Source organism: Citrus sinensis, chromosome 7 (genome assembly GCF_022201045.2).
Source record: "Citrus sinensis cultivar Valencia sweet orange chromosome 7, DVS_A1.0, whole genome shotgun sequence".
In the NCBI taxonomy this organism is placed as follows: Eukaryota; Viridiplantae; Streptophyta; class Magnoliopsida; order Sapindales; family Rutaceae; genus Citrus; species Citrus sinensis.
The window spans coordinates 20,174,829-20,196,177 of NC_068562.1; the positions used below are offsets into that span (position 1 = coordinate 20,174,829).

Sequence of the window (21,349 nt, forward strand, 5' to 3'; positions counted from 1 at the left end):
TCATCATACATTGAAACTCATAATCCTTTACATCAAAGATCCACAACATGGTAGCACCAGATTTCTCATCTTATTTACCCAAAATGAAGAAAACCGAAGGTATAAATTACATGCAACAGTGTTAATAGAGACTAACTTCTTCAAAGCTCCAATACCAATTGCTAAACCAGACTGTCGTTTGCACTCACTTGTTGGTAGTTTGCTACCACCACTCAAGCTTGTCTCATTCGGGGTAAGTTTAAAATGGTGATAAATCTTGATCCTCAAGCTCAATAATACTTGGTTGTTTCCAAATAGTTGCTGTCGAGAGGTGAGTGTTGTGTGAAAGTGTAAATATTTTTGCATAATATTTACACTTTTGTGAAGAGAAGTGTTATTTTCAAACATTACACAATGGATAATGAATTTGACTGAGTAATGAAGTGATGCAGTAGGTACTTCGCGCCTACTAATGTTGCTACAATTAAGTTTTTAAGTTTTTTCTTTTAAATTTTAAATAAGCTTTTATGATTGTAGCCTTTTGTATTGATGCTATTTATAACTTTGTACTAATAGCAGGGTAGTTTCGTAAAAGTACCCCGATACATTCTATTAAACTACAAACACATAAAACCCTAGGGGAGGTATGTAAAAATAACCCTTTTAGAGTTCAGGCTTTGGGTTTCAATTTCAACAGATGAATGAGTTTATAAACACATTTGATAATGCTAGATTTAAATTTCCTTATATAATAGGTGTACTTAATTAATCCACATGTAGCTCCTAATTGGCTTGTCCAAATTTGAAAACAGAAGTAAAAAAATGTAATGAGAGAATTATATTTATGAAAGCTATATTTATATGAAAAGCCTAGCAGGTGCTGTTTTTAGTCACCTCAATATTTCAAGACTTCTACCTATAAAGTACATACTCTTCTTAACAAATATAAATTATGGAAGGCATTATACAAATTTTCGTAACCCATCTTTGCATTTAATACAATTCTTTGTTTGAAAAATAATAAAATATTTAATAAAAGAGATTCTTTAAAATTGGCCACCTTCAAAGGTCTATTCGAGCTGCCAATTAGAAGGTACCATGGTCATGCTTGTCATAATTCTATTGTTACTGGTGGCGACTTAAAACAACAGGCTTTGATTGAGATAAGAATTGCTTTGCTAGTTTTTTCCCTAGTTTCTTCACATTGCTTGCCATCTTGCTTTTGACCCTTTGATTGATACTATAAGAACTTCCCCTTCACCAGCGATGTTGGTGATCAAAGCCACACCGAAGTACGAGTAGCTGATTATTGAAAATCTTATTCCTATTTTCTTAACAGAAGGTACCCTGTTGAAAGATCACCAACACAAATTAGCACATAAAATTCAAGTAAAAAAATTATTTAGTACATTGTTCTATGTTTTCAGAGATTGAACCTGAAACTAACTAAGTGTACACATAAGATTCGAACAACTTTCAAATTTTACATTAGTTTTTGAGTTTGAATTAAGCTTTGTTTTATATAGTGCAATAGCCAACTCAGCCATGAGTGGAGTCCACACTATCCTTCCACATAATATAAAATGAGACAAAAAGAGTAATATGTAATGAGTAGGTAATGGGAATGTTAAGACATTATCCCACATTCTTATGATTTAATTTAAGTTAGCAAAAACTTGTACAACATGAGCTAGCTAGCTTTTTGATGAAATTCATGATAAAACTATCACAAGCACGTGGGATGAGGCATATTTAGATCTTATTCAAGTTCCCGTTGGACCCGTCACAAGAGCTCGTGAAAAGAAATTCAAAGAAGCCTTTAATTGGTTGATTCAAGCAACTTGGGCTCAATCAAATTTGTAAAGGTTCGCACATTATATTTAGACCAGTAAATGTGTGATTTAGGCTCTTGAAGTTTCTAAATAATCACTTCCATGAAATTAGGAAGTTGGCTTGCACATTACGGTAGGAAAATATATTACTTTCCTTTTTGGATATTTTCTTGTTTGGAAAATACACTACTTCCCTTTTCGAATACTTTCCCGTTTCTTGAGGAGGCCAGTGGCAAAAAAAAAAAAAATCAGTTATTTCTCTTTTGATTGTCTAGTTTCTATTTTAATTGATGTAAGGCATTTATTTAAGTTGATTAGGATTCTGATTTGATTTAGATTCTTTCCTATTTGCTTTAGATTATGATTATGATTTGATTTATATTCTTTTCTATTTGCTTTAGGTTAGAATTCTGATTTGATTTAAATTCCTTTCTTATTTGCTTTATATTAGGACTCCAATTTGATTTTAGTTTAGGATTTATTTCTAAAAATTCTTGTAACCATCCGTAAATAATGTACTCACATCTAACAAATTGAGATAGATAAATTTTGATATAATTGGTGAGAGAGTTAATTCTCTTTAGTTCTTAAACAAACGCTTTGAACTTATCGAATTTTCGTGGCGTTCAAACTCTCGACCTATCAATCAGATCATCCATAACTGATTGTGGCATCTTCACATACAAAGGTTTGTGCTTCATTAAGTATTGGGTTGCGGTTCCGTTAAATTTTAGATTTAGAAGCGATCTTAGAGACTAAATTGATTAGAGTCGCGTTAGTTCTTAGCTGGGTTCGTATCACTTTTTTACTTCGAGTTAATTCTAGAAGCCCATAACTATAATACAAAGTAATTTATCGATAAACTAAAAAAATTAGAAGAATAAATAATTAATAATGCTAGGGATTTTAGTATTTGAGTCCAAAATAACTATGGCAACATTCCCTAAGGGCCTTTGACCCTCGGGCTTTTGGTGAATTCAAGTCGAATATGCGCTCCAAGGAAGTCTTAAAAACAAACCCAAAGAAATTTTGGATTTGAGTTTGGGGATTTTATCTGGTTCCCGAACTTGAGCCAAAAGTATATTTAAATTCACCAAATTTAAGAAAATAAAATTAAACAAAATATTAATAATATATTATTACTAAAAATTAAACCTAATTTTGTAATTTTCTTTTATCACACTTCTCACATCTCTCACATTCTCATAGCCCAAGTTTAATGCCGACCTTTATAGCTCCAATTCCTTACCAATTTCATAGCCCCTATTCTTTGCTAACCTTTACATGTGAAATAAGCTCATGTATCGTTGTGTTATATGTCGGCCAATGTTTTTTTTTAAATAACAATTATATTTTGCTTCCCAATAATCAAAGCATCATCTTTATCTTTTGCTGGTACTAGTATTATTCATCTCAACCCTCGAATAAGCCATTGTTAAGGTTGTTCTAATAGGGTTATGATTTTTTATCGGAAAACTAGTTTATTATTATTATTATTTTAACTAGGTGGAAATTGTTTGCTGGGTAAATTAGTTTTGGTTGGTTCGTAACCATACTAATGGAAAATTCAAAACTTGGCAAAATTATCATGCTTTTAAAGTTTTAATTGTAATCATATACTAAATTATTATTTTTTAAAATAAAATATTTCAGAATTAAAAACCAAAAAGAACTTTTAGATATGGGGGCGAATTCAGCCCCATTACCATTCTTAGTCCCTACGGAAGTGATAGTTTATTTATATATGGTTTATAATGAACCTGATGTGGCTGCCATGCCATATGAGTTAATTAACTAAAACTCAACTTATAGGATCCTAGCATTACTCATGGAACCATTGTAATTTTTTTTTTTTGCGTGGTTGAGTTTTGAGTACCTTCAAAAGGCAACGAGGATAATTCCAATGCGATATTGTGCAATTTAAACCAAAAAGCTCGGCCATGTCAAAGTGTTAGCGAAGAGGATTGCACGAGCCACCATTATCACTAGGCAAAGCATGGTTATATGGGCAAAAATTTATTACAGTGATAATGATAAAGCGAGAGAGACATCATTTGGTGTCATCATCACACCGTAGCTTGTAAGAGGCGAGGGTGGGTAATTTCGAATTTGGACGAATCCGATCAGATTTCAGATAATTTGAATTGAAAAAAAAATCATCCGAATTTCAATCCGACTTTAAATCTTATCTGAATAATTCAGATCATATGAAAAATTTGAGAATACTCAGATTCGGATCGGATTAATAATTTGAAATTAGAATTTGGATTCTGATGAACATGTAAAGGAAAAAATGCTAAAACCCAGCACCAACTCGTAAGATAAAGATTAAAAACACAGAAGCAGAAGAAGAACTAAAGATGACAATAGACAACAAGTGTAGGAGAGCTGTAGCTAACCCCGAATTATTCCACAAAATCAACATAAAGTTTTGCATCAAAATAATCCATACCACCGAATTATTCCTCTCAACGAAAAGAAAGAAAAATCCCACTTCGGTTGCGAAAAGGAAAATACATACCGAATAAGGCTAAGGAGAAAGAGTTCACGGAGGAAAGCAAAGGTTAAGGGAGATAACTTAACAGAGGAAAACAAAGGTCTGGGAGGCCTATTTGATTTGAATAATTGAGGGTCCTACATATGTAACAAAGAAAGCAATTATGAGCTTCATTTGTTGATTTTATCAATAAGTGTAATGAGATTAAATAATTGGTTAGCTAACTCATTGAGGAAGAAAGAAGATGGGAGGAGTATGAGAGAGCCATTAGCATCTTCGATTGGTTGATCTTAAGAGGTAGTTCTTGCTGTCATCTTCGATTGGTTGCTGTCACTTGCAACTTCATTGGCATTTGGAGGTGGGTATCATCTGCATGCCTTTGCCCAGCGGCCGCGAAAGTCGATGGGTGGGATGGATAGTTGGCTAGATTTTTGCCTGCGTGGGTGGCTGCAACTCTTTTTTGATTTGGGAATTTAGGGTAGATTATTTTTATTTTTAACTTTTACTTATTTATATTTAAATTATTTTTTTAAGTTCAATCCGATCAAATTCGGCGGCCAATCCAAATCTGATCCGATGCCCGCCCCTAATAAGAGGTACAACTCAAGCGATTGTTAAACAAGGTTGGGCTTAGTGTGGATGTGTTTCCTTCATTCCCTTGACTATATAAATTCTCATATCTGCACACTTCTTTTATAAAATAAAGCCTAAAAGATGTAAAAATATATAAAAATTATGTTTGTGTTTGATATTTTAAGTAAAATATTTAAGTGTAAAATATCTAGTTTATGGGAGGAGAATTTCACTAGGCCATATGTCAAAAGGCTTCTTCTTGATTGAAATAAAGTTGGGCTTGAGTGAAAATTCAGGTAGTTTGCCTAATTTTGTTATATGTTCTAGTAAGCAAAGCCCAAAAGCATATTTAGGCATTGATATGGTTTAAATCAACCCCTATTACAACTTTGGCTGTGGTTGTTATTTTGTTGAATAGTGGTTTTGAGCCTAAACAATAATGAGAACTTATGAGTTGGACTGAGCCTTTGAACCTCACATCAATTTTTTTAGTAGTAATATTAGCCCCCTTAAATTATGTGAGATGTGTGGTCATAGGGGAATAGATTAAACAATCAAATTACCTACTTGAAAGAAATCTCACTAAAAAAAAAAATTGGTATGTTTAAAGCTAAATTGAGATATGGTTCCAAATCATATTTGTGCTTGGAGTAGACATTGCGTTGTACTATCATTTGTACTATTCTTAAAGAAGTGCGGTGAAAAACCCTTGTATCTTCCTTGAACTTGAGACAATATCAAAATTTTGTTCAATCTATTGAATACACATAAAAAGCTTCCGTACAAGCAACATATAATTTCTTAATGATTACCAATGATGAAATGTGCAATCTTTCTTTTTATTGAAATGTTAGAAGAAGGGTGTAAAATTATAATCAACAATTTGTGTATACATATAAAGAGTGGGTTGCATGATTTATCAATACAAACCTATCAAAGAGTTTAATTCAAACATTAAAACCTCTACATTTTATTCAAAAGTCATAATGGCATAATTCCAAGCTCGACAACTTAAAAATATTTATATATTTTCTAGAAATGATTTTAGAATTATTTCAAATTTTATGAATACTGCAAGAGATCTCAGAAGGGTGTTAAGCAAAAGAAAAATATGTTTAATGTTTGGAAACGATGACTTTGGATTTATAGGGTTTGTTGCAGAAGCGACATCTGCAAGTAAAAACAAATTATCCTTAACAAATATGAAAGACTTTTTGAAATAAATGACTATGCTGATGCTTTCTTCGTTTTGTGAAGTCGATTAAAAAACCTATTAGTTTGCTAAATAAAAATAATTTCTATAGCCTTTTGCTGCTCTTCCTTAATGGTGTTGTGTTGTACGGTTTTCTTCCTTTATCGGTAGGTAGAGTCTTTGTTCATGCCGACACTGCCTACGAGTTAATTGATCTATTATAGTCATATTGGCCTAAGTTTGATTGAACCACTTCTTAACTTAGATCAGATGATGATAATGGGAAGAAGAATGACGATAATGAGAAAAAAATGATATTGATGGGAAAAAGGATAAAGATAATAACATGGAGTGTAAAATAGTGAATTGACTTTTCACCTGTGGCTTTAAGCCTTTTTTTTCCTTTTTTTCTGTATAATGTACTTATGTAAATTAATAAATAAGATGAGTGATGAGATTAAGGATAAGATTATCACAAGCACATGGGATGAGGCATATTCAGATCCTATTCAAGTTCCCGTTGAACCCGTTACAAGAGCTCGAGCAAAGAAATTCAAATAAGTGCTTAATGGATTGATTCAAGCAACTTGGGCTCAATCAAATTCGTGGAGGCCCATTGAAGGAATCACACATGATAAATGCATGATTCAGGCTCTTGAAGTTTTTAAATACTCACTTCCATGAAATAGGGAGTTGGCTTAAACATAATGGCGAGAAAATATATTATTTTCCTTTTTCAAATACTTTCCCGTTTCTTGACGAGGCTATTAGGGAATCAAATCAGTTATTTCTATTTTAATCGCCTAGTTTCCATTTAATTGATGTAAGACATTTAAGACAATTAGGATCCTGATTTAGTTTAAATTCTTTCCTATTTACTTAGATTAGGATTCTGATTTGATTTAGATTCTTTCCTATTAAGGAATATTTAGATTCAGATTTGATTTTTGGGTTAGGATTTATTACCAAAAATTCTTGTAACCAAACCATATATAAAGTACTCATATTCAATAAACGGAAAAGAAAGTTTTTGATGCAATTGGTGAGAGAGTTAATTCTCTTTGGTTCTTTACGAACACTTTGAACTTATCGAATTTTCGTAACGTTCAAATTCTTGACTTATCAATTAGACCATCCATAACTGATTGTGGCGTCTTCACATTCCAAGGTTCGTGCTTTCAATAAGCATTAGGTTGAGGTTCCATTCCATTCCTGGTTTAGATTCGATCTTGGGAACTAAATTGATTAGGGTCGCGTCAGTTCTTGATGGGGTTCGTATCAATGAGTGTTTTATTTTGAATATATGTTAACCAATAGAAATAAAATAGTTCAATAGAAAGGAATTTTTCGATGACGACAATGATGCTAATCTTTCTAAAATAGTACAAGTAATTTTACATTGTCTAGACAAAAATTATTTTAAAAATAAGCAAAATATTTCAATATAAAACACTTACTTATTTTGGAGATATGTGTTAAAAAAATATCATTTTTAGCCCCCTTTGTCTAAAATTTATATAAGCTTGAGCTAAGAATGCTCTTAAAATTCTCCTTACAAGGAAAATTTTAGCTCTTAGTGACTTTACTTAATGCAGTCTCCTTTTTTCGAAAATAGATCCTTTGTTTGCCATGATTTCTAAAATAATACAAGTCACACTTTATTAAAGAAATAGAATGGGAGACTTTTAACGTGTACCCTATTCCTCTTAGTTTCTTTTTCATAAGATTTCATCTCTTATAACTTTAAGGATCTTCTTGCTTGACTTGGATCATTCCTTCTCAAATTCTTGCAAGGCAAACATCTTTGCTCAACAACTTGAGTTGTTAGACCTTATTTCATAAGTTTCCATTGCATCCACATAATTTCAATAAATGAGTATCCCTTTTGTGGCTTTCTGACCTATAATGGGTTGTGCGACTATCCTTTAGAGCTGGTATCTCATAAGAAAAGCATTCATGAGGACATTCCCACATAAATATCATTCATTTGGAATATAGGTTTTGGGGAATATTATTTAGTAGCTCTTATAGAATGTTCATTCCCACTCATACAAGTCTTAGGCCCATGAGGCATTTTTAATGGGAAAATCTCCATTAAGACATCTTGTTTAGGCCGGTTTTGAGACAGAATGTTGCTTCACGATCTGGCTTTCCAGATTACATAACCGGCTAGCCGGTTGAGAGGCAGAAACATGAAAATCGTAACCGATTTTCCAGATTTCACTAACCGATTAGCCGGTTAGTGTCCAGAGAGTTGCAAGCCGAAAACGGCTTACCGGTTCCCTTAATTAGTTGGCCGAATTGTTTTCCGAATGTGTTCAGACCAAAACCGGCTTACCGGTTTCCTTATCCGGTTGGCCAGATATTTCCCAGAATATTTCAAAAAGAATTCGGTTTACCAGTTTGAAGAACTGGCTATCCAGTTGTTGTCCAAAAATAAAACTTCCTTACTGGTTTGTCAAATCCGGGTTTCCGAAAGTTGACTCGAGAGTAACCAAAGCTAATCCGGCTTACCAATTAGCTAAATCCAGAGAGTAATCAAGAAGAAAACCGGTTTCCGGTTAACAAGGAGCGGTATACCGGTTTTGACTTGGAAATCTTTTTGCCTCTTATTGAATATTGACAAGCTCTTATACTTGTATTATACATACCAATTTATTTTTGGCTTAAAATTTGATCAATTTTAAATCATTTTGTGATTTAAAACTTTTCAATAAGCCATTCAATGCATGAACCATAAATGCATACAATAACAAATATATTAAGTTAATCAACAAATCATAATTCAAGATGCAACATTCATCATTCCAAGCTCATGTCTGATCTTTATAAAATGCTCTTCACTAAGAGGTTTTGTAAAGATATCCGGAAGTTGATTTTCAGTAGAAACAAATTTAATTACCACATCTCCTTTTTGAGCATGATCTCTAAGAAAATGATGCCTAATTTCTATATGCTTAGTCCTAGAATGTTAAATGGGATTCTTGGATAGATTAATAGCACTAGTATTGTCACACAAGATAGGTATTTGATCAAGATTAATACCATAGTCTCTAAGGATTTGTTTCATCCGAAGAATTTATGCACAACAACTACCTATGGCAATATATTCTGCCTCGGTGGTTGAAAGCGCAACCGAATTTTGTTTCTTACTAAACCAAGAGACAAGTGAATGGCCTAGGAAGTGACATGTTCCACTAGTACTTTTTCTATCAACCTTATATCCGGAAAAATCAGCATCCGAATAACAAGTTAAGTCAATATGAGTTCCCCTAGGATACCAAAGGCCAAGATTAATACTGCCAATCAAATATCAAAAAATTCGTTTGACAGCAAGCATGTGTGGCTCTTTAGGACAAAATTGAAATCTAGCATACAAGCAAACACTAAACATAATATCAGGTGTACTAGCAGTCAAATAGAGTAAGGATCCGATCATATCTCGATAAGTCTTGATGTCAACTTCCTTACCTTTCTCATCTTTGTCTAGCTTGATGGTAGTACTCATTGGAGTGCTTTTTGTCGTTCCATTATCATAGCCAAATCCTTTGAGTAGATCTTTTACGTACTTGGCTTGATTTATGAAAATTCCTTCCTCGTTTTGTTTGACTTGGAGTCCAAGAAAGTATTTCAACTCTCCTATCATACTCATCTTGAATTCTTTAATCATACAAGATGAAAATTCTTTACACAATAATTCATTAGTAGAACCAAAGATAATGTCATCAACATAGATTCAAACAACAAGTATATATTGGGTTTTATGCTTAACAAAGAGAGTTGTATCCGCTTTTCCCATCGAAAAATCGTTATCTAACAAGAAGTTTTTAAGCCTATCATACCATGCTCTAGGTGCTTGTTTTAATCCATATATTGTCTTAGACAACTTATACACATGATTTGGAAATTTTTCATTTTCAAAATTAGGAGGTTGTTTCACATAAACTTCCTCCATAATATAACCATTTAAGAAAGCACTCTTGGCATCCTGATTTACAGCTTTGTACCAACCTTCTCAGATTAAATCTCACTCGCATAAGTCTTTTAAGATGTGTGAACAAGATTTTTCTTATTGAAGTACCCATGACGTATAATGAAAATTGATGAGAGAAAGTACAACTGTCAAACAAACACGCTTAAATAAGAAAAATAATGTTAAAAAAAATATGTACAGTGCATCAATCAAGAGAGGAAAAATTAAATAATGAAATGACAAAATAATAGTAAAACAAAAAAATCAATCATTAAAGACTAAATTAAGAACTGGTGGGTCACCTAAATTAATTTCGGTGTCCTCGTCACGGATTGATGTTCCAGATATGGTTTTAATCTTTGACCATTAACTTTAAATGTGACACCGTTCTTTGGATTCTCAATTTCTATGACCTCGTATGAATATACATTTTTTTACAACAAATAGGCCACTCCATTTTTACTTTAATTTCCCTGGAAATAAATGAAGATGAGAATTATAAAGCAACACTTTTTGACCAATTTCAAATGTTTTTTGAAAAATTCTTTTATCCTGAAATGCTTTTGTTCTTGCCTTAATAATTCTTGAATTTTCATATGCATCATTCCTTAATTCCTCAAGTTCATTCAATTGCAATTTTCGCACATTACCAGCATCATCCAAATTTGAATTAAAAACTTTAATAGCCCAAAGTGATTTATATTCAAGTTCAATAGGTAAATGACAAGGTTTACCATAAACTAACCGATAGGGTGACATTAAAAAATGATGTTTTAAATGCAGTACGGTAGGCCCAAAGTGCATCATTAAGTATAAGAGATTAATCTTTTTGGTTTGGGTTAACTGTTTTTTCTAAAATTTGTTTTATCTCCCTATTTGCTAATTCAACTTGACCATTTGTTTGAGGATGATAAGGGGTAGCAATTTTATGTGTAATTCCATATTTCTTCATTAAAGACTCAAATGACTTATTACAAAAATGCTTACCTCCATCACTGATAATGGCTCGAGGGATTCCAAATCGACATAAAATGTTTTCTCTTAAAAATTTACAAAAAATTTACTATCATTATTTCGACAAGAAATTGCTTCAATCCATTTTGAGACATAATCAACTGCAACTAATATATATACAAATCCAAAAGATGATAGAAACAGACCCATGAAATCAATTCCCCAACAGTCAAATATTTTAATTTCAAGTATGGGATTTAAGGGCATCATGTTTGTTTTAGTAATTGATCCCAATTTTTGACATTTTTCATAAGTTTTGCAAAATTCATGTGTATTTGAATATGGTAGGCCAATAAAATCCACATTGTAAAATTTTAGCAGTAGTTTTTCTTGACGAAAAGTGTCCACCACATGCTCTAGAATGACAAAAATTAATGACACTACTTACCTCATTATCAGGAATACATCGCCAAAAAAATTGATCTGAACAATATTTGAACAAATAAGGGTCATCCCAATAAAATTTCTTTACTTTAACAAAAAATTTCTTCTTCTCTTGAGCATTCCATTGCAAAGGTATTTTACCTGTAATAAGGAAATTAACAATGTTAGCATACCATGGCATTGAAGTAATAGAAAATAAAAATTCATCAGGGAAAGAATCATTGATGGGTGTTATATCAGTGCAGAATTCGGATGTAAGTCTTGCTAGATGATCAGCAACGACATTTTCTGCACCCTTTTTATCTTTAATGGTAAGGTCAAATTCTTGAAGTAACAAAATCCAACGAATTAATCTCGGTTTGGCATCATGTTTACTCATCAAATATCTCACAGCAGCATGGTTAGTAAACACCACAAATTTAGAGCCAAGCAAATATGAACGGAATTTGTTTAATGCAAATACTACATCAAGTAATTCTTTTTCAGTCGTAGAATAATTCATTTGAGCACTATTCAAAGTCTTACTTGCATAATAAATCACAAAAGGCTTACCATCATTTCTTTATCCTAAAACAGCACCAACAGCAAAATCACTCGCATCACACATTAATTCAAAGGGTAAAGACCAATAAGGAGACTGCATAATAGGTGCAGATGTTAAAAGACAAATTATTTTCTCAAAAGATTTTTGGCAATCATCATTCCATTCAAACGGTGAATCTTTTAATAAGAGGTTACAAAGTAGTTTAGATATGGCACTTAAGTTTTTTATAAACCTCCTATAAAATCCTGCATGTCCTAAAAAGGATTGCACATCTCTAATTGTTTTTGGTTGTGGCAATTTAGATATGACTTCGATTTTTGCTTTGTCGACTTCAATTCTTTTAACATAAACAACATGACCCAAAACAATTCCAGAAGTAACCATGTAGCGACATTTATCCCAATTCAACACAAGTTCTTTTTCAACACATCTTTTTAAAACTTTCTCCAAATTATCAAGGCAATCATCAAAAGAATTCCCAAACACAGTCAAATCATCCATAAAGACCTTTAAACAATGTTCAACCATATCACAAAATATGCTTAACATACATCTTTGAAATGTTGCAGGAGCATTACAAGGCCCAAATGACATTATTTTAAATGCAAATGTTCCAAAGGGACATGTAAATGTGGTCTTTTCTTGGTCCTCAAGTGCTATAGGAATTTGATAATAACCTGAATATCCATCTAAAAACAGTAGTAGGGATGTCTTACTACTCTTTCTAAGATTTGGTCAAGGAATGGTAATAGAAAATGATATTTTATAGTGGCTTCATTTAACTTTCTATAATCAATGCACATGCGCCAACTAGATGTAATTCGTGTTGGAATTAATTCACCCTTTTCATTTTTAACAACAATGATTCCAGATTTTTTAGGCACTACTTGTGTAGCACTTACCCACTTACTATCAGAAATAGGGTAGATAATTCTCACATCAAGCAATTTAAGGACTTCTATTTTGACTACCTATTTCATGTGTGGATTTAATCTTCTTTGAGGTTGTTGACATGTTTTAGCATTTTCTTCCAAATAAATTCTATGTGTACAAATTAAGGGATTAATGCCTTTAATATCATTTAAAGTCCATCCAATTGCATTTTTATGCTTTTTAAGAACAGTTAGTAACTTACCTTCTTGGTCGCTTGTTAAAATAGAAGAAATCACAACATGATAAGTTTGTTCTTCTCCAAGAAAAGCATACTTCAATCCTTCAGGCAAAGGTTTCAATTCTAGTTTAGGTGTTTCTTGTTGTTATGTCTTTTCAATACTTCCAAGCTCCTCAATTTTTGGCTTGTCATCATAATTTTGTGAAGTCTGCACAGAATCAAGCAACAAATTTATATTAGAAATATTAAGTTCAAGTTGCTTATTTGACTCAATTAAATTAACTAAACAAACATTAAAAAGTTCAGAAAAATCTCCTTTTTGAATATTTTCCTCGATACAAGATTCAAGCAATTCCTTTTGTTCATCAGTATCATTTTCATTCTCATTTTCTTCGTTAGGTTGCCTGCACATGTTGAAAACATTCAATTCCAAAGTCATATTCCCAAAGGATAAATTCATTAAACCATTCCTACAATTAATCAAAGCGTTAGTAGTTGCTAATAATGATCGACCTAAAATTATAGGAATTAGTTTGTAATTATTCACAATAGGTTCAGTTTCTAAGATAATAAAATCCACAGGGTATATGAATTTATCAACTTGTACTAAAACATCTTCCACTATTCCTTTTGGTACTTTAACATATCTATCGGCAAGCAAAAATGTAGTTGAAGTTGATTTTAACTCACCAAGATTAAGTTGAAGATAAACTGAATATGAAAGCAAATTAACACTAGCACCAAGATCTAGTAAAGCATGCTCAATTCTGTGATCACCAATAATACAAGAAATGGTAGGACAACTAGGATCTTTATATTTCAACTTATTATTAGTAGATAGAATTATACTTACCTATTCGGCCATGAAAACACTCTTTCTTACCTTCAATTTCCTCTTAACAGTGCACAAGTCCTTTAAAAATTTGGCATATAAAGGTACCTGCTTGATTGCATCTAATAGAGGAATGTTAAATTTCACTTGCTTAAAGATTTCATAAATTTCAGAAGAGTGGTTTGATTTCCTTAGTTTATTCAATGCATGCGGAAATGGTGGTTCAAGTGGAACACTAGTTATTTCTTCACTAAGTGTAAGTTCATTTAGTCCTTCCTTACCCTTTGAATTTTCATCATTTTCACAAGGTTCAGGCATAGGTCTATCAACAACCTTACCACTACGAAGAGTTATAACTGACTTGACTTGGTCTGTGGGTGGGTTTTGTTGAATCTTAGGATTTGGTTGTGGTTGGGCTGAAAATTTTCCTTTTTCTTGAATTGTGAGTGCAGAAGCAATTTTAACAAGAGTATCTTTCAAATTGGAAAAAGTTTGTGCATTTTGATTGTTAATAACATCTTGCTTTCTGATGAATGAATGCATTGTGTCTTCTAGATTTTTCCATGGTGGTGGAACATATGGTGCATAAGGCTGAGCATTTTGGAAATTTTGTGGAGGTGGTGCTTGTGAAGATTGTGCATTATTATTATTCCTCTAACTGAAATTTGGATGATTTCTTCAACCAGGATTATAAGTCTGTGAATATGGGTTTGGTTTATTAAAGGTGTTAATGGCATTAGCTTGATCATTTAGACATTCTTTAAGTGCAGGCAGAGTGGGACAATCTTGAGTGAAATGATCATTCGAACTATATATGTTACATGCAATTTCTTGAACAGATTTTTCTTGATCACTCTTTTCATGCTCCAAAGCTTCAACTTTCCTAACTAGGGATGCAAATTTTGCTTGTAAATCATGATCTTCCCTAAGGTTATGGATTCCTCCACTAGATGGAGATGGTTGTTGTTTATTTGTCAATTCAAAAGTTCCAACAGTATCCCAACGTTGTGCATTTTCAGCTAATTGGTCAAGGTAATCTAGTGCATCCTTAGGATTTTTATCCCTAAATTCACTATTACACATCATTTCAACAACTTGTCTACTTTGGGGTATTAAGCCCTCGTAGAAGTAAGTGACCAATCGCCAAGTTTCAAAACCATGATGTGGACAAATGTTAAGCAAATCTTTAAACCTATCCCAACATTGGTATAATGTTTCTCCATTTTTTTGAGTGAAAGAAATGATTTGTCTTTTAAAAGAATTTGTTCTATGAGGTGGAAATAATTTTTTCAAAAACTGTTCTTGCATGTTATTTCAAGTTCTTATTGATCTAGATCTAAGATTTTGTAGCCAAGTTTTAACTTTATCTTTTAATGAAAAAGGAAAAAGCTTTAACCTAATTATATTCATGCTACAATTTTGGTTTGTGTATGTGTTACAAACTTCCTCAAAATCTCTTCGATGCAAGTACGGATTCTCGAATTCTAAACATGAAATGTTGGTAAAAGTTGGATAATATCTAGTTTAAAGTTGAATCGAGATGCTTCTGGAGGAAATACTATACACGACGGTGCTCTGGTTCTGGTTAGATTCATGTAGTCTCTTAGAGTTCTTGGTTGATTATGATCATGCCCATATTGAGAATTATTGTCTCCCTGATCAATTTGAGGATTAGGTTCGTGCACAAAGTTTTCGTCTTGGTTCTCATCCATGATTGGTGGAGGAGATTGAGATCTACGAATTAACCTGTCACTTGAAGTTCGAGACCAACGTCTCATGCAATGGTTATGTCACAAAGATAATATTCACACAAATTAATAACAAAATTAAAAAGACTAATTAAAATTAGAAAAATAAAAAAATAAATATGCAAATAATATAAGTGTACAAAAGAAAATTAAAATTAAAATTAAAAAACAATTTTGGTGGTTGAGCCCACCAATTAACAATAAAATTAAGTATAAAATAAATGCGAAAGAAAGAAAAAGAAACAAAATGGTGGTTGAACCCACCAATAAAACAAAAAATGAAAATAAATACAAAATAATAAAATAACTAAAATTAAAAGAAAAAAACTGGTGGTTGAACCCACCAATAAAAAAAATAAATTAAAAATAAATAAATAAATACAAAATAAAATAAATACAGAAAATTAAATAACTGAAATAAAAAAAATAAATAAAAGTTAGGAGTTAGTAGTTAGTAGTTAGTAGTTAAGAGTTAGTAGTTAGAGTTAATTTGTTCCAAATTAAGTCCAAATTGTGTCCAAATAAGTCCAAGTCTTGATTATTGTGAGAAATTTCGTCTAGGGATCTTATTACAAATTATTAATAATTTTATGGTCACACCGTAATTTTTAAAAGTTTAGAATTGGGCCATTTGGGATGAAAGTGAAACGGCTGAAAGTGTTGGGGTCAGAACGTAATTACGAGAAGATTGAGTTAGAAACGAGAATTGTTGAGATGAAACAAGAATTATGAAAGATACGGGGACAAAAGAGAATTTAAGAAAAAGAAAAGGGGGCAAACGAAAATTTACACAAAGAGAAAAATCAAAAATGGAAAAATAAAGCAAAATAAAAATTTTTCCCCGGCAACGGCGCCAAAAACTTGATACAACTTGAAAGTAATTTTTAACTCCCAAGTATAAGAGTGTCTTGTTGTATTATAACTCGGTGAGTCCGAGGTCGATCTACAGAGAAAATGTTTAATTTGTTTATTTTATTTTAACTAAAAATTGAAATTTAAACTTGAATATAAACAAATTAATTTAAATGAAATTATGAAATTGAACTAGTTAGGGTTGTGGATCCACTCTTAGTAGTAAATAAAACTTAATAAATTCTTTTTGCCTTTTTTTTTTAGATTTATTGCCCAAAAGATTAATTATATAAATTATTATTATTTTTCCTTTAATTTTATGATGGATTATGTATTTATTGTGCCAAAATTTAATTTGTCTACAATAAGTCAAAATACCATTTTACCATACCTTATATTAAGATATTAAGAATTTATTGTGTCAAATTCATTTGTTTGTCTACAATAAATCAAAATTTCAAAATATAAAATATGTATAAAATTAAATAGAAAATAATTTAATTTATAAAATTAAAAATAGAATTTGATTAAATCATATTTATTTCCTAAGAATTTCACCTTCCCCTAACTAATATTATTTAGTTGAGCATAATTGAAATAAAAATAAATATTAAAATTGAATTACTTATAATTAAAAGTAATAAAAACAACTAAAATTGAAAATAAAACTAATTTTACTTATAAAAATAATTATACAAAATATTAAAAACACACTTGAAAATCAAGATTACAGGGAGATGGAGAGAATTTGAGAAGAAGAAAGTTGTAGAGAGGTGATTAAAAACATAAAATGAGGCTCTATTTATAGACAAATAAATTCATAATTCAGTGTGTTGCGGTCCATCATAAGCTTCATGCATGTGCTCCTCACAACCTTTAGATCAAGATCCAATGGCTGGTCAAACTTCAAAAGTCAACATCACATGTGGCATCGTTTGACTCGTCCGATTTGCCCAAAGAACGGTTGAGATTTGACGGGTGAATGGGTGGATCGGGTCGACCAAAATACAAAGATTCGGATCCTACAACTTGCTTCACCAACCATTGCCACGTGGCACAATTATGGCTATTGAATCATGAACGGTTGAGATTTAGTCAAAATTGCCAGCTATCCCATGCACTCATATCTATTGTAAGCTCATTTCATCATCCAATCAGTGTTCGGTCAACAGAAAAAGTCAACTCTTTTTACACAAGCCCAATTTTAAGCCGATCTTGACTGATCTTAAGGTTTTCGGACCTCCGAAATCTAAATTTGACATTTGTTTATCTATTTGGAGCCTCGAATTACGTGAAATTAATATTTTACCTAATAAACACATAAAAATACACAAAATTAGATATATTTAAAACATAATTAATAATTCCTAATATATTGCATAAACACAAATATAAATTATGACATAAGCACAAAATAATATTATTATCGCTTAATAATTAAACAATTTTTAATATAATATTATTATCGCTTGATAATTAGACAATTTTTAATACTAATCACATCCATTTGACATAAAATAAAATCTTTATGACATGCAAAAGCTAAGAGCATTCTAATGGATTCTAGTCTAGTTACAGGTGCAAATGTTTCATCAAAATCAATTCCCACTTCTTGGTTGTAACCTTGAGCCACTAATCTACCTTTATTTCTTACAACTACATCGAATTCATCTATTTTGTTTCTAAATACCCATTTAGTGCCTATAATGGATTGATGCTCCGAATTAGGAACTAATTCCCACACATTGTTTCTCTTAAATTGATTCAACTCCTCTTGCATTGCCATAATCCAAGATTTATTATTTTCCGCATCCGCAAAGAATTTTGGTTCAATCTGAGAAATAAATGCAGCATGCTCACATGTGTTCCTAAGGAATGATCTAGTTATAACACCTCGTGAGGGATCTCCTAAAATTACATCCTTAGGGTGAGAAGAAACATACCTCCACTCCTTGGGGAGTGTTTGAGAAGTACCTTCATTTTGCTCTGTATTTGTTTCTTCACGATGTTCCTCTTGAATTTCATGAGGTGCATCTTTTTGGTTGTCATTTGATGCTTCTTCTTGTTGTTCTTCTTTTGCATTATCATCAACAACGACTTTCTCCGTAGAGGAGAGGTTAGACTCATCAAATATAACATGCATATATTCTTCCACAACCAAAGTTTTTTTATTATAAACTCTATAAGCTTTACTTGAGTTTGAATAACCAAGAAAAATACCAACATCAGAATTTGGATCAAATTTACCAAGACTATCTTTTGTGTTCAAAACAAAACATTTGCATCCAAAGACTTTAAAATAGCCAATGTTGGGTTTTCTATCTTTCCAAAGCTCATATGGAGTTTTATTAAAATTAGGTCTAATCAACACATGATTCAAAACATAACAAGTGGTGTTGACAGCTTCGGCCCAAAAATATTTAGGCAAAGAATTTTCATTCAACATGGTCCTAACCATTTCTTGAATATACATATTCTTTCTCTCTACGACTTCATTTTGTTGAGGAGTCCTAGGAGATGAAAATTGATGCTCAATGCCAAAATTATCACAAAAGTTCTCAAATGCATAATTTTTAAATTCTCCATCATGATCACTTCTAATACAAGAAATACTACATCCCTTTTCATTTTGAACCTTTTTGCAGAAAACTTTAAATACATCAAAAACATCATCTTATTAGCTAAGAATAATACCCATGTGTATTTAGAATAATCATCCACAATTACAAAAGCATAATATTTTTCATTTAAACTAGCATATCTAGAAGGACTAAATAAATCTATATGAAGAAGTTGAAGTGATTTTGAAGTAGAGATATGATTTTCGTTTTTGAAAGATGTTTTGATTTGTTTTCCAAATTGGCAAGCTTCACAAATTTTATCTTTTTGAAAACTGATTTTTGGAAGACCTTTAACCAAATCATTTTTCGAGATTTTTGAGATCAAATCCATACTTGCATGACCAAATCTTCTATGCCATAACCAACCATCATCATGCAATGCAGAGAAACATTTATCATTCGTAGATGCACGATCTATATTAATGGTATAGACATTAACACATCTATTTCCTACAAACAAAACCTTGCCATCACATGCATTTTCAATAACACATTTTGATTAATCAAAGATAACTCTATATCTTTATCACATAATTGACTAATGCTAAGCAAGTTGTGTTTTAAGTTTTCAACCAAACACACATTTTCAATGAGAGTAGAGGATACATTACCGACATTGCCAATGCCAATGGTTTTTCCTTTTGAATTATCTCCAAACAATATATCTCCACCATTTTCAATCTTAGTAAAACTTGAAAATCAAGAATAATTTCCTGTCATGTGTCTTGAACAACTACTGTCCAAGTACCACTTATTATTATTCTTCTTCAAGCCCTGTAGAGAAAATCTCAAGTTTTAGGGACCCAAACCTTTTTGGGTCCTTGAGAGTTAGCAATGGTTCCTTTCAGAACCCAAACACATTTCATACCATAATAAGCATTTCTCTTCACTGAACATCTATTTTTCATATGACCATCTTAATTATAATAATGACATTCAATTTGATTGTTAATAGATATATTCTTCACAAAATAACTCTTGTAATACTTTTGTTTCAAATTTGGCTTATAACCAATGCCTCCTTTGTCAAATACACATTTTTGTAAGTTTAGCAAGTTATCCAACATCTTTTGCCCATTTGTGAATTTTAGCACAATCTCATTTAGTTCATTGCTTTTCTTTCTAAGCATTTCATTTTCATTTTTCAAGTTATTCACGTGTGACTCTAAGTGCTCATGTGAAGTGCTAGAATTCTCAAATAATACAACTTTATCATGCAATGTTTTATTCTCTAATTCTAGGCATGTAATCTTTGCACTAAATGATTCATTTTCATTTTTAAGCTCTATCATTTTCTTTTTAAGACATATATTCTTTTTACCAATCTTCGTCAATTCATCATGCAAATCCTTAAATGCATCATGTAATTCATCATATGTAGGAAGAACACTTACCTCATCAAGTTCATCACATGACTCTTCCCCAAAGGCCATGAGAGCTAAATTAGTCATCTCTTGTTGCTTTTCATCATCACTTGTTTCCTCATCACTATCATCCCATGTGGCCACCATAGCTTTCTTCTTGAATTTGTTGAGGAGAGGACATTTCGGTCGTATGTGTCCGGACTTCTTGCATTCATAGCAAGTAATTGGCTCTTTCTTCTCCTTTTTGTTTTTGTGACTTCTAAACTTTCTCTGCTGGTTATTCTTTTTATAAAATTTTCTGAATCTTCTACCCAACATAGCCAACTCCTCATCATCTATCTCGCTATCCTTATCACTCTCACATTTTGAAGCTTTGAGAGCAATGATTTTCTTCTTTTCCTCATGTCCTTTTTCTACTGCCAAATCTTCTTCATATGAAATGAGAGAACCAATTAAATCATCAATATGTAATGTATTTAAATCTTTAGATTCCTCAATGGCAGTCCTTTTTGGTCTTCATTCCTTAGGTAGCGACCTAATGATTTTCTTAACTTTCTCGCTATTTGAAAAGGTCTTTCCTATGGCTCCTAAAGTGTTCACTATGTCTATAAATCTAGTATACATAGAATACACACTCTCATTTTGTTCTATTTGGAACAATTCATATTGTCGAGTGTACCTACTTATTTTAGATTATTTCACTTGTTCGTGCCTTCATAAACAACTTCAAGTTTATGCCAACTTTCATTAGCACTTTCGCAACTAGACACTCTATGAAACTCTTTCTTATCTAGTGCACAAAACAAGGCATTCATAGCTTTGGAATTTAGAGA

The 21,349-nt window shown here is 31.8% G+C and overlaps 1 non-coding gene and 1 pseudogene across 1 annotated transcript; one reads left to right on the top strand and one right to left on the bottom strand.

Moving 5' to 3' along the window:
• Positions 1–1,025: 1,025 nt before the first annotated feature.
• On the bottom strand, positions 1,026–20,603 carry LOC112495919 (expansin-A2-like; annotated as a pseudogene).
• Positions 15,085–15,193, top strand: LOC112495922 (small nucleolar RNA R71). Its single transcript, XR_003062340.1, has one exon. It is a non-coding gene; the product is annotated as a small nucleolar RNA R71 (small nucleolar RNA).
• Positions 20,604–21,349: the final 746 nt, after the last annotated feature.